Raw genomic sequence first — 14,131 nt, 5'->3', positions numbered from 1 at the left:
ATCTTTTAAATAAAATATTTTCTTCCACAAAAAAATGCAATACCATGAACCAGTCTTGACAATATCAGTTTACAAAGCTCATAAAGACATGGCCCTAGGGAATTTATAAGAAATTAGTCAGGCAACTTGAAGTTATTGAATTTAAAACATTTTTTTAATCCTATATTATTGCCTTTGTTGCATGTGTCAGAAAAATGATGTCATGCATAAGTTATCCCCGCATTTGTTTTGAAGGATTGCTTCTCAGTAAAATTTAAATGAACTCAGTTACATAAGCCTGTCATTATTACCTCCATGTAAGCAATCTGCATGCACTGTACAATGACTTCCTGTGATAATAAAAATGTTCTCTATTTGCTGTGTCTACTATGGTAACCACTAGCCTTAGGTGGTTTTGAGTGCTCAAAATGTGAATAATATTTTTCATTTAGTTACTTTAAATTTAAAGTAGCCACATATAACTTACTGGCTCCTGTATTAGGTGGTGCAGTTCTAGAGACTTGCTTCTGAAAGGCAGCCACTCACAGGCAGCATCATCTTTACCTGGAACTTGTTATAAAAGCAATATTCCGGTCCCACCTTAAGACAACTTATCTGAATCTGTCTTTTAATGACATTCCCAGGCAATTTTTGTTTGTATTAATATTTGAGAAGCACTGATGTAGAAGAGTGGTTCTGAACACTGGCTGCACCCTCAAGGGTACCTGAATCTGTTTCAAGAGGTTAAGAAGGTCAAGATATTTTTAAATAAGAGCAGAATCCATTGCCTTTCTCAGTGTATTGGCATTTGCACTGATACTACAAAGCAATGGTGGGTAAAATTTCCAAGGCTTTTGCGTGAATTGAGGAACTGTCACAAACTTGTAGGAAATAAAAAGACCAGTTACATTTAATAATGTTCTTGATGACACAGGAAAACATGCAGATTTTGTTAAGTCTAAAGCATTGAATGCACATCTCTTTAATATTCTGTGGGAAAAAATAAATAAGAAGTATGTAAAAAAAGCATTGCTGCTGCAAGTGGAAATATAAAGATTGGCTTAAAAAAAGCACCTGTGAGATTGTTTGGGTGATAAGCTAAACTAGCCTCTTTTTCAAGAGCACTATTTACATGAAGGAACGAATGACAGACAAACTATGGTTATTCATAATTGAGTATTTGGCAAATATTTTACTCAAAATGTAAGTATGTCACTCAAGGAAAACAATTAACAGCATATGTTTTCAATGATAACCTTTGAAATTTAAAGTGGAAATTAGGATTTTAGGAAGCAAATATTTACCACTAGAATCTTGACATCTTTCTACTAACTTTTCTAAGGAAACTACAGTGATATGAACAACTGCATTTGAAAGCCCTACATAATTCAGGGGACCAATATTTTTTAAATGACCAATGTACGAGTAAAAGATCCACTCAAAAAGCAAGATGGAAAATTTACTTTTAATGTAACAGAGCACACATTTAGTGATATGGTTTCAGACTCCCCATTACACAAAACCTTTATGAAACTATCATTTGTCAAGGTTTGATGCCATATCAAAGGAGAATATCCAATTATCTGAAAATTCTATTAAAATACTCCTCTTTTCTAACAACATATTTGTTTGAGCCCAAACTTTCTTTATATTGTTCAACTAAAACAACTTACCAGAATGCAGAATCAATTATCCAAATCCAGCTATAACCTATCAAGAAATGTCCAAAAAGGAAAACCACTGCTATGCTTTTCACTAATATTTTTGTTTTGGTAATTATAACTACTTTTCATAAAAATATATTATGTTAATATGTAATGCATTTATTATTGTTACTTTTAACTGAAATCATACATATTTTTAAAAATTTCTCAGTTTTAATTTATATCATGGTAATTACTAATAGATATTACTCCCATTAACAAAAAAGATTTTGAGAGTTCTTAACAATTTTTGAGAGTCCAAGGGTCCTGAAACCAACAAGTATGTGTGCTACTGGCTCATGTAAGATTGAAGAGGGTCAAAGCTGAGAATCATTACCCGCTGCACACAAAACTTGAGTACTGGCTTCTTGTAAGAATTCAGAAAATTAAAAGAAACTTGTCATTCTCAGAAGAGAAAATGTGGAGTTCCAATACACACACATCAATTTACTCAACCCATATGAAGATCCTGTAAGAACGTATAAATAGGCACACTTATTAAAGCATTTTTATAGTGTGATCTGAGAATAATCTGAAGGTCTACTAGGAGTGGATTGGTTGATTAAATCATAGCACATTATCCTACAGAACAGTATGCAGCACAAAAAGACTGGAATAAATCTTTATGTTTCTAAAACTGAAATATTGTCCATGACACATCGATAACTGAGGATGCAATTTTCAAAGTAGTGTAGGCAGTATAACCCCTTTTTAAAACAAGAAAATAGCTCTCTGTGTATATATAGCCTTATAGGTATTTGGTCTTGAGAAAGGTATAAGACACACCCCAATCTCTTAACAGTAGTTACCTCAGCAGAGGGTAGAAATGGATGTTGTATTATTTACTTCTTCTGTATACTTATTATTTTTTAAACTTTTAACAGTTTTGGACTTTCTGATTATTTAGCTGTGTCCCTTTCTATACTCACTGATCCTTGCTCGTTCTTCTTAGTGGTACCACACATGGTAGACATTGAGAAATGCAAACGAAGTAACTCTTCTGAGGAAAAGAGAAGAGAAAGCATTGTAAGCAGAGAAGCAACAACATTCCAGCTGCAGCATATGACACACGGCATGAAAGTGATGACCAGAATGTTCAGTTTTCTCCAAAATTCAATAAAAGTTGATTACAGCATCAATGTTCCAAAAACAATTGGCAGATTTGTGCTGGTGACTAAGGTTTTCTCACTTTGGAGCAGCCAGTTCCAGCTTTAAATGACTATAGATACGTCTCTTATGCCTGCCACTTTCCACTCTCCCTTCTGCTGCCAACTTCCTCAGCCTTGTTTCTGTACAGCAACCGACTGGTACTCTGTCCTCCAACAGCTAACCTCCTCTCAACTCGCAGCACATGCCTTTCTTGGTCCCAGTTCTGTATTTGCATGTATGTGTTTCTTGTGTTTGAAACTCTCCTCCACCTCCCCCATTCCTCATTCAGATCACAGAAGAATCATGCTCCTCAAGCACCCTACTCTGCCTTTCCTTCAGCATAGTATTTACCATACATCCTAACATAAATTTTGGTTGGTTGCCCATCTACCCAACCTGAGCTCCTTGAGAGCAAGAATCAAGTATGTATTATTTTCTGTTGCCACCCCAGCATTAGTCTGCAAGCACATTGTATATAGTAATAATAAGTTATTGAGGACATAACTTGTGTCAGGCTCTGAGCTATAAACTTCATATATATTATGTTATTTAACCTGCTGATAAACCTTTAAGCCTACACTACTCTGCCTCCTTGTAGATGCTCAATATTATTGGATACCATCTGCTCCTCTGGTCTCTCTTCTTCTGAAATATCTTGTACTCTGACCTCATCAAAACACAGTCTGTAACAATGTGTAAGTTGATCTTAGCTGTTACTTAGATAAATTTTAGCACACAAAAAGAAACAATGCCTTAAACCCAAATAGTGGAAAATTGAGCACCCCAGCTGGACTATGAGGGAGACATTTTTAGAAAGAAAAATTTTTAAATAATTTATTTATTTGTTTGTTTGTTTATTTATTTATTTATTTATTTATTTATCTATTTATTTATTTATTTTTAGAGAGAGGGGAAAGGAGAAAGAGAGGGAGAGAAACATCACTGTGTGGTTGCCTCTCACTTGCGCCCCCAACTGGGGACCTGACGTGCAACTTAGTAATGTGCCTTGACTGGGAATCGAACCAGTGACACTTGGATCGCAGGCCGACGCTCAATAGAAAGAAATTTTTTACTCTTATTTTGTAGAACACATCTTTGGGGGATGATCTCCTCTGCTTATGTGGAACAACAGCCCTTGGTTTGGAGAAATTTGTCAGTGTTCAGTCCTGTTCCAGGACTAGAAGTTAACACAGCATAGCTATGTATCTTTTAATCATTGTAAATAAGATAGCAACTGTGTTCCTCCATTCATGGTCTGATGTTTTGATTTCCAATGAGTTTATCTGAAAAAACAAATAGCGAAAAACTGTTTCTGCAACTGTCTTGATACAGAGGTTTTTGGACTCTGTTATCAGGTACTAACCCATTCACACTCTAGTGAGACCAGGTTGAATGTGAACTGACTTCCCAGGTGCTGGGAGTAGTGTTTACCTTGACACTCAGTCCCTGAGGGCTGTCCTTGATGTCAGATCTCCAAAAAATGCCAAGAACCCCATGGGCATATGTAAGAGTGTTTCATGGTGCTGGCTTTTAACTTGGCAAGAATAACAGCCAAGCCCTTCAGTTTGGCCATACATTTGGCTTGAGAAGTAGGGACAGACATTTGCAACCATGTGGCCAAAAATGATTCCTCTGACAACTTAAAATGGGAGGACTTGGGATCTAAGGAATAGCATCATAAGATTGGACTAATGAAGGTGGGAAAGGAATAGATGCTGGTGTAAGTTTGGAATAGCTAAGGTCAACCTGGTTCAATGAAGAATTGGGTAAACTTGATGCCTCCACTCTGCCATCTAGCGGTAAGCGGTCCCTAGAACCTGCTTTTCAGCTCCTGTTCTTTGTGGGACTTCTGTTTGCTTATTTCAAAGAGGACTTTCCCATTCATTACTTCATTTACCTCTTCAGGAAAAGCTGTGAGGGAGATACTTATATTCATGTTTTACAGATAAGAAAACGGAGGCCCAGAGAGACTAAATGGCTATAACAAGAGAAACTTGGCAAATAATCTGTATTCTGTAAGGTATATACATAGTGTATTGAGAAATTCATGGTGGTGAATGACTCTCCTGCCCACTCTGGACAGATGAAGTAAAATACAGAATAATCTTCACCTGGAACCTGAATAATGTAACCCTCTGTCCCATATTCCTCACACACAAAACAATCCTGCCAGAAAATTTAAAAACAGCAATAAAACAAAAATAAATAATAACTACCAAAAATCATACAAATTAACAGGAAAAACTAACTAGAAAAATGGTGATGACATCACCTCAATGGTATTATGATGGCCAAAAGAGAGGAAAACATAGGATTTTAGGAGCTTTGGGTAACTTTAATTACTAACTCAACTTTTTCACTTTATAGCTGAAGATAGTAAAGAAAAAATCCAAGCGACTTTTCCTGATTCCAAAATGAGTTGTCATGAAAATTGAAAGTCTTATCCTTTCTTCCATTCTTTATTTGAACTTCTTAAAAACAGGAGTCTATTATTTTTATTTAAACATTTCTGGAGGGAGGAACAAAGGGAGAGAAAAGGAAAAGAAGAGCAGGAAGTGAGGGAGAAAGGAACTAAAACTAACTTTTCTCAATTTGTACTCTGGATCACATTCTTATGAAAATAACAGTATCATAATCAGAGTAAACTGCAATAACTTTGGAAAAGATGAAATTTCAGTTTTAAGAAGTATAAACCAGGCTTTCGCCATACCTTATTCTTTTTAATTCTTGCACTTTGGAATATGTATAACCACTTTTTATTACAATGTAATTACAGTGGGAAAGTCTGGAAATAATCAGATTTGCCCAAAAATAAGGAATTACTTACATAAATATGGTATATCTATTCAATGAAAATCTATACAGTCATTTAAATCATACTCTATAGGAATGTTTAGAGGAAGAGAAAATTGTTCACAATACATCAACAAATGAAAAATATATTACATATAGCGTGATTTCAATTTTGTATGTATTTAAAAAATAGATATGATGAAAATAAGTCAAAATATTAAAGTTGTTATCTCCAAAAAGAGATGTTATAAGTGTTTTCAATTTTCTTCATTGTACTGTTCTTTATGTTCTAAATATTTCTGAAATGTACATTTATAGATTATAACCCAACAAAAAATAAATGTAAGTTTAAACTATTGCATGACAATATCCAGTGTTGTCAAGAAATAATAAGTAGTCTTATGTTCTGTGAAGAACATGTAGTACAATATTTGAGGAGTATAATTTGAACAATATGAACCAAAATTTAATAATCATTCTCCTGGGACATTATCTTAAGAAGATTTGAAACAGTTGTGTTAGAATTTAAAACATTTGGATCTTAGAAAGTAATAAGATACATAGACTACATGTTTCATAACAACCCCCAGCAGAGTGTGGACAGCAAACTATAATCAAGCATTTCAATATTTCTGTAGTAAACATGAAGTGTTGAAATCAAGCTAGATATATTAAGACTATAAATAGACTTATGTGAATTATAATCGGATTTTGCCAAAAAAAAATTGCACCAAACATAACAAAATATTTTTGGTTTACATAACTTTTTGGATTTCAGAAGTGTAGACAAGAGAATATGGCTCTATATTAAGATATGTTCATTACAGTATTGTTTATTAAATGTATACTAATAATAGAGTAGTTAACAGAACTATGGTAATAATCAAACAATGGAATAATATTTATCCACTGAAATTATTATATCAATCAGTATTTTTTTAAGTATACTTTATTGATTATGTTGTTACAGTAGTTCCAATTTTTTCCCCTTCACTCCCCTCTGCCCAGTACCCCCCTTTCCTCCTGCAATCTCACCCCCCTGAGTTCATGTGCATGGGTCATGCATATAAGTTCTTTGGCTTCACCCTTTCCTATATTATTCTTAACTCCCCCCTGTCTATTTTGTACCAATCGATTATGCTTCTTAATCCCTGCACCATATCCCCATTGCACACGTCCCCCCTCTCAGCTGATAATCCTCCAAATGATCCCCATACCTATGATTCTGTTCCTATTCTGGTTTGTTTAGTTGGATTTTGTTGTTATTTTTTGGATTCAGTTGTTGAGAGCTGTGAGTTTGTTGTCATTTTAGTGTTCATAGCTTTGACCTTCTTTTTCTTAAGTAAGTCCCTTTGACACTTCATATAATAATGACTTGGTGATGATGAACTCCTTTAGTTCCACCTTGTCTTGGAAGCACTTCATCTGCCCTTCCATTCCAAATGATAGCCTTGCTGGATAGACTAATCCTGATTGCAGATTGCTCTTGCTGCCTGCAAGACTCTCTCTTTATCTTTCACCTTTGGCATCTCAATCATGATGCATCTTGGTGTGGTTCCTTCCCTTCATCATTGGTTTTGTGTGGATTTTCCTTCGTTTCACTTAACATAGCCTTCACTTCTTCTCTTATGCGTTTGCCATACTCAAGCATATCTGTCAAGCCTGTGAGCATCTTTATCATCAGTGTTTTTAATTCTTCATCTGTTAGGTGTCTATCTCTTCATCTATTAGGTTGGCTATCTCCTTGTCGCTTAGTTCTCCCACTGGAACTTTGATCCATTCACTCTCTTGGACTATACTTCTCTGTCTCCTCATTCTGACAGGCTCCTGTGCTTGTTTGCCTCCGTGTCCCAGGTAGAGCTGTCGCACCTGTTGTGTTGTAAGGGGCGGAGCCATCGCGACAGTACAGGGCGACCTGTTTCACCATGTTGTGGAGCTGTACATGGGGGAGGGGTCTGAGAGGGAACAATGCTCCCTGCCCAGCACTCGCCCCCTTTCCAGGCACCTCTCCCACTTCTGCACCGGACTGGCGCTCCTCTAGCTGCTGCCCTGGCTGTCATTCCCAGAGTGGGTGGGTCTGTGGATGTTCTAGGACTATGGGGGCCCTTTAAACAAGCAGAATCTGCTAAGAGACCGGCAGTTTCTGCTTCTGTACAGTCAGAAGCAATGAGGCTTGATTATCCCCAGTGCTGGAACTGTGAGATGCTAGGTCCTGTGAAGAGCTGGGAATGCTCCCCAGGTGTCCCTCCTGACTTTAAAACATGTGACTATGCTTTCTGCTGGGCTGCCGCTGCCTCTGCTGCTGCTGTCATCACACCGCATCCTCTCCACCCCAACTCCATCCCTCCTACCTGTCTGGATGAGTATCTTTATATCTTTGTTTGCTGGACTCCCATGCAGTTTGATTTTTCTGGAACTTCTGGTTGTTTCTAGTTTTGAGGTAGCTGTATTCCTTCTTAGTTGTGGAAGGAGATGCAGTGTGTCTGTCTATGCCTCTATCTTAGCTGGAAGTCAATCAGTATTCATTTTAATAAAAGGATCTTCACAGCACATCACTGATATAAAAGTAGGTGGCAAAATGGATTTTTCTTTATTAGGAATTATTATAGGATTTTAGCTCTCAGAATGATGGAGTAGATATTTTTTTCTTATTCCTCCTTCTAAGTACAACTAAAACCCCTTCATGTTATAAATAAAACTAACATAAGAAGACTCTGAGAGGTGGGAAAAGAAGGCTGACTAGGTGGCACAATAGGACCCAAGAAAAGATACAGTGGTGAGCTCTCTGGATTTTCTTTTTGCCTCATCTCAGACTTGGAGTGGAAGCTAGGAATTAAACAATATTAATGGCTCCAACAAACACCTATTCTGTCTAGCCAAAAAAACAGGAAAGGGACAGCCAATCAAGACCAAAACTTTTAGACAATAACTGCTCTCCTCCAACCAAACACCACATAAAAACCTCTGATATCACTCTTACTCATTCCAGAAAAGGTTAAATGGGAATTCTAGACTTCTAGCCTCATCAGATGGTAATGAAGCAATACAACACTCCACCAGGTGTAAGAGAAGGCCAAGTAAAGAGCTGGTACTTTCATCCTTGCTGGCTGATAATGAGGCCCATCCACTTTGATGACAGTAGCTATCATGTGGGGAACCTACCTGCATCTCTACCTAGCAGTAATGAATCACCCTCACCCTCTACTTAAGGTGGCATCAGAGGAAGCTAGTAGAGACTCCAAACTTTCGCAGTCACTCAGCAGGAATAGAGACCACCAGGGAGCCAGAAGTCTCACTCTAGCCAACAGTATGAAAGAACACCACTTACTGTTGGGTATCAACAGAGGCCAAGTGGGGAATCTGTGTTTTCTTTCCACTTGGCACAAGGATGTAATGAGGTGAAGCCACCCTGCCCCTGCTGGAGCAATATGCAAAAAAAAAAAAAAAAAAAAAAAAAAAAAAAAAAAAAAAAAAATCAGTGAAAGAAGATGATTTAACTAAGATACTGCATACAAAACATAATATAACCTAATATAAAAGTGACCAGGTTTCAATAAAAAAATTATTCATCATACAAAGAACCAGGAAAATCTCAAACTGTATTTTAAAAAATTAGCAAAGAATTTATAATTATTGACAGAGTTCCAGCAGAAAGGGGCAGTGGGGAGCAGAACTAAAGAAGTGCCTGAAGAAATAATGGCTGAAAATTCCCAAATTTAGCCAGAAATATAAACCTATAGTTTTAAGAAGCTGAATTAATACCAAGTAGTAAAAACTAAAGAAAATTCACACCAAGATACCTCATTGTCAAATTTATGAAAACTAAACCAAAAACATGTATCTTGAAAGCAGTGAAAGAGAAATGGCCGCTTATCTATAAGGAAAAAAGACATATAAAATGAGAGCATATTTCTCATCAGAAATTGTGGTACAATAGTTATTAATTGATGGAAGAAAAGAAGTGACAACCCAGAATCTCATAACCAATAAAATCAATAGATCCTCAGATAAAGGAAAACAAAATTTGTCACCAACAGACCTACCCTAAAAGAAAGGTTGAAGGGGACTTACGGCCAAGAAGGCAGCCTAGACAGACACATTGTGTCTCCCTCCACACGTAAGAAGAAATACAACTACCTCAAAACTAGAGACAACCAGAAGTTCTGGGAAATCGAGCTGCATGGAAGTCCAACAAACAAAGATATAATGAAGAAATACTGATCCAGACAGGTAGGAGGGGTGGTGCCAGGATGGAGAGGACATAGTGTGGTGGTGGTGGTGGCAGCAGCAGCAGCAGCAGCCCAGCAGAATGCACAGTGACACATTTTAAAAAGTTGGGAGGGACACCTGAGGAGCACTTCCAGCATCAAATCAGACCACACAGCTCATGGTCCCAACTCTGGGGAAAATAAAGCCTCACTGCTTCTGACTGTGCAAACCAGTGGGGCTTAGGGCAGAGGAAAAAACTGCTGGTCTCTTGGCAGAGTCTGCTTGTTTAAAGGACCCCCACAGTCCTAGAACATCAGCAGATGCACCCACTCTGGGAATGATGGCCAGGGCAATGGCTGGAGAGGCGCCAGTCCAATACAAAAGTGGGAGAAGTGCCTGGAAAAGGGGCGAGTGCTGAGCAAGTGACATTGTTCCCTCTCAGACCCCTCCCCCACATACAATGCCACAACATGGTGAAACAGGTCTAGCTGTACTGACGAATTCCTAAGGCTCAGCCACTTACAACGTAACAGGTGTGACAACTCTACCTAAGACACAGGGGCAAACAAACACAGGAGCCTATCAAGTTGAGGAGATAGAGAAGTATGGTCCAAAAGAGTGAATGAATCAAGGTTCCAGTGGGAGAACTAAGTGACGAGGAGATAGCCAACCTAACAGACAATGCATTCAAAACACTGGTGATAAAGATGCTCACAGACTTGACAAATATCCTTAAGTATGGCAAACACATAAGGGAAGAAGTGAAAGCTATGCTCAATGAAATGAAGGAAAATCCACACAAAACCAGTGGTGAAGGGATGGAAACCGGGGTTCAAATCAATGATTTGGAACATAAAAAAGAAAAAAAAGTTGATCAATATAGAATGAGGAAACAAGAATTGAAAAAAATGAGGAGAGGCTTAGGAACCTCTGGGACAACTTTAAATGCACAAACATTTGAACCATAGGGGTGCCAGAAGGAAAAGGAAGAGCAAGAAATGGGAAACTTAAGTGAGAAAATAATGAAGGAAACTTCCCCAAATTTGGCAAAGAAAAGAGACATGCAAGTCCAGGAAGCACAGAGAGTCCCAAACAAGCTAGACCCAAAAAGGACCACACCAAGAAACATCATAATTAAAATGCCAAAGGTGAAAGATAAAGAGAGAATCTTAAAAGCAGCAAGAGAAAAGCAGAGAGTTACCTACAACAGGGTGCCTATAAGACTCTCAGCTGATTTCTCAAAAGAAGCTTTGCAGTCAAGAAGGGGCTGGCAAGAAGTATTCAAGCTGATGAAAACCAGGGACCTACAACCAAGATTACTCTATCCAGCAAAGCTATCATTTAGAATGGAGGGGGAGATGAAGTGCTTCCCAGACAAGGTAAAGCTTAAGGAACTCATCATCACCAAACTATTATTATATGAAATGTCAAAGGGACTTATTTAAGAAAAAGAAGATCAAAACTATGAACATTAAAATGATAACTCACAACTATCAACAACAGAATCTAAAAAATAAAAACAAAATCCAACTAAGCAAACCAGAATAGGAACAGAATCATAGGTATGGGGATCATTTGGAGGGTTATCAGCTGGGAGGGGGAAAGAAGAAATGGGGAAATGGTGCAGGGATTAAGAAACATAATTGGTAAATACAAAGTAGACAGAGGGAAATTAAGAATAATTTAGGAAAGGGTGAAGCCAAAGAATGTATATGCATGACCCATGGACATGAACTAAGGGGAGTGGGATTGCTGGAGGGAAGGGGATTACTGGGCAGAGGGGAGCAAAGGGGGGGAAATTGCAATACTGTAACAACATAATCAATAAAATGTACTTAAAAAAAGGAAAGGTTGAAGGAAGTTTTCTACATAGAAAGGAAACTATTAAGGAAGAAAACTTGGAATATCAGAAAAGAAGAAAGAGCACAGTAAACAAAAATGTGGGCAAATATAATAACCTTTCCTGCTCCTCTTGAGTTATTTATATTTGATAAGCAAAATGACATATAACAAACCAATTTTACTATAGGCTAATTAACATAAATAAGAGTTAAGTTCCTATTACATATTTTGGTCATAATAATGTCACCAAACTTCTAAATAAAGACCCAAAGCACTTCTAATATTAAACATTGAAATAAATGGGAGTTATACGTGCATTTAAGAACTATTAATAAAAACAAGTAAGATCACTATTTTCCAAATATTTTATTCCAGCCCAGGGTCACAGATGGCCAGAGCCCATCCTGGCAGCTCGGGGAATAAGACTGGACCCAACTTACACAAGCTGCCCTTTCATGGCAAGACCACTCACATACACCCCACAATCACTCAGACTGGAGCAATTTAGACATGCCAATTTACCTCACATGCACATCTTTGTGATGTGAAAAGAAAATAGAGTACTTGGAAAAAACCCATACACACATGAGGAGAACATGCAAACTCCACACGGACAGCGGTCCCTAATGGGAATTGATTTTTTTCATGAATGTTATAATAAAATAATGTTAAACAAAAACGTTTTTTAAAGGACCTGTTGTAAATACAGACAACTCTGCACACATAAATTTAACTTAGACAAAATGGACCGCTTCCTCAAAATAGACCACAAACTACTACAACTCACCCAATATGGAATACTTTGAATAGTCTACCTCTATTAACACGTTGCGTACTGGGGAACTTAAATGCCTTTTAGAAATGATGAGAATTCTCGCCATCCGTACGCAATGTGTCAAGAAAGTTGAATTCACAATTTGAAAACTTCACCCAAAAGCCATCTATAGGGGTTTCACTATAGAATTCTACTAAACATTAAAGAAATAACATTAATCGATAAAAAAATCTAAAAATCAAAACTCTTCCAGAAATAGGAAAGAAGGGGGCACTTCCTAATTTATTTCATAAAGGTAGTATTGCCCTAATACCAAAACTAGACATAGAGAGTACAAATATTTATATATATTTTATATATATAAATTCTCTCATCAATGTAGATGCTCCCTAACAAAATGTTAGCAAACAGAATTAAGCAACATATTAAAGAATTATACACCAAGTTCAAATGCAGTTTATCCAGTGTGCAAAGCTGGTTCAATAGTTGAAAATTAATCAATGTAATCCACCATATTAGCAGACCAAGGAAGGAACTTCACATATCATACTAATTGATTCAGAAGAAGAAATTGACAAAATTTGACACCAATTAATGATTTTTTAAAAACCATCAGAAAAATAAGAATAGAGAATAATTTCCTAAACTTGATCAAGAACATATACAAAAGTCCTACAGCTGACATGATGCTTAATGGTGAAAGATTGAATGCTTTTCCTCTGAGATCAGGAACAAGGCAGGGATGGCTGCTACCAGGACTTTCAAGACAGTACTGTAATAGCTTGTCAGTGCACTGAAATACTGGTAGGAGGGCTGGAAACTCAGAATGGGCAAGTCCCATACCAGTGGTGTGTGGTTAAGATACTAGAGGGATATCTAAGTAGTGGAGGTTCCTTCCTCCCTAAGGAGGGAGGCTACAGGCCCCTCAGGGGCTTCCCAACCCAAAGTTCTAGCACCAGGAAAAGAAGTAGCCATAACATTATATTGTGAAAATCAGCAGGTTTTGCATCTAGTGAGACAGAGGGCTACTGGAGTTCCAGATGTTCCTTATAAAGGGCCTGTGCTCAGATATACTCACTAACAAACTCATTGGATCTGAGCTCAGCACTGGGGAAGCAGCTCCAAAAGCTCAAGGATGTTTGGGAGAAACAGAATTGTTAGACTTCAGGGTGATCGCTGGAGGGACAGTTCACTCCCAGACAAAAGTGCTGGCAGATTCCATTGTTCCTTTATTGAGAACTACCCCCGCAGGGCCTGCAGGCAAAGCAGGCCTCAAATCTAAGTCTCCATTAACCTGGTAAAAGCCCCACCATGGTGATTCATTGATCCCACCCCACCAGATTTGCGAGCTCACCCAGGAGCTGTTGTATAAAAATGGCCTCTCTCTGTTAATGCAATAGACCTTTCTGAAATCTCTTCCTAAAAGGAAGTAGCACCTGACTTCAGCCTGCCCTGTACATTTTGCTAAGTGTCCCCAAGCCTGGAACTAGTGGCAGCTGGTCTCAGTTCCCAGCTTAGCCTCTTCCAGGTGCCTCCAAACCCTGCACAAGAGGCAACCATCTGCAGATCACTTTGTAGCCCATACTAGGTGGCCCCAGGTCTGAAACAGGCAGCAGATGACCTTGGCCTGCACCACAGCCCCTCCCAAGAGGCGCCAGACCCAACAAACCCAGTGGCCAAC

The sequence above is a fragment of the Furipterus horrens genome, unplaced genomic scaffold, assembly GCF_987537825.1.
Source record: "Furipterus horrens unplaced genomic scaffold, mFurHor1.1.pri manual_scaffold_2, whole genome shotgun sequence".
NCBI classification, from domain to species: domain Eukaryota; kingdom Metazoa; phylum Chordata; class Mammalia; order Chiroptera; family Furipteridae; genus Furipterus; species Furipterus horrens.
This window is presented reverse-complemented; position numbering follows the sequence as displayed.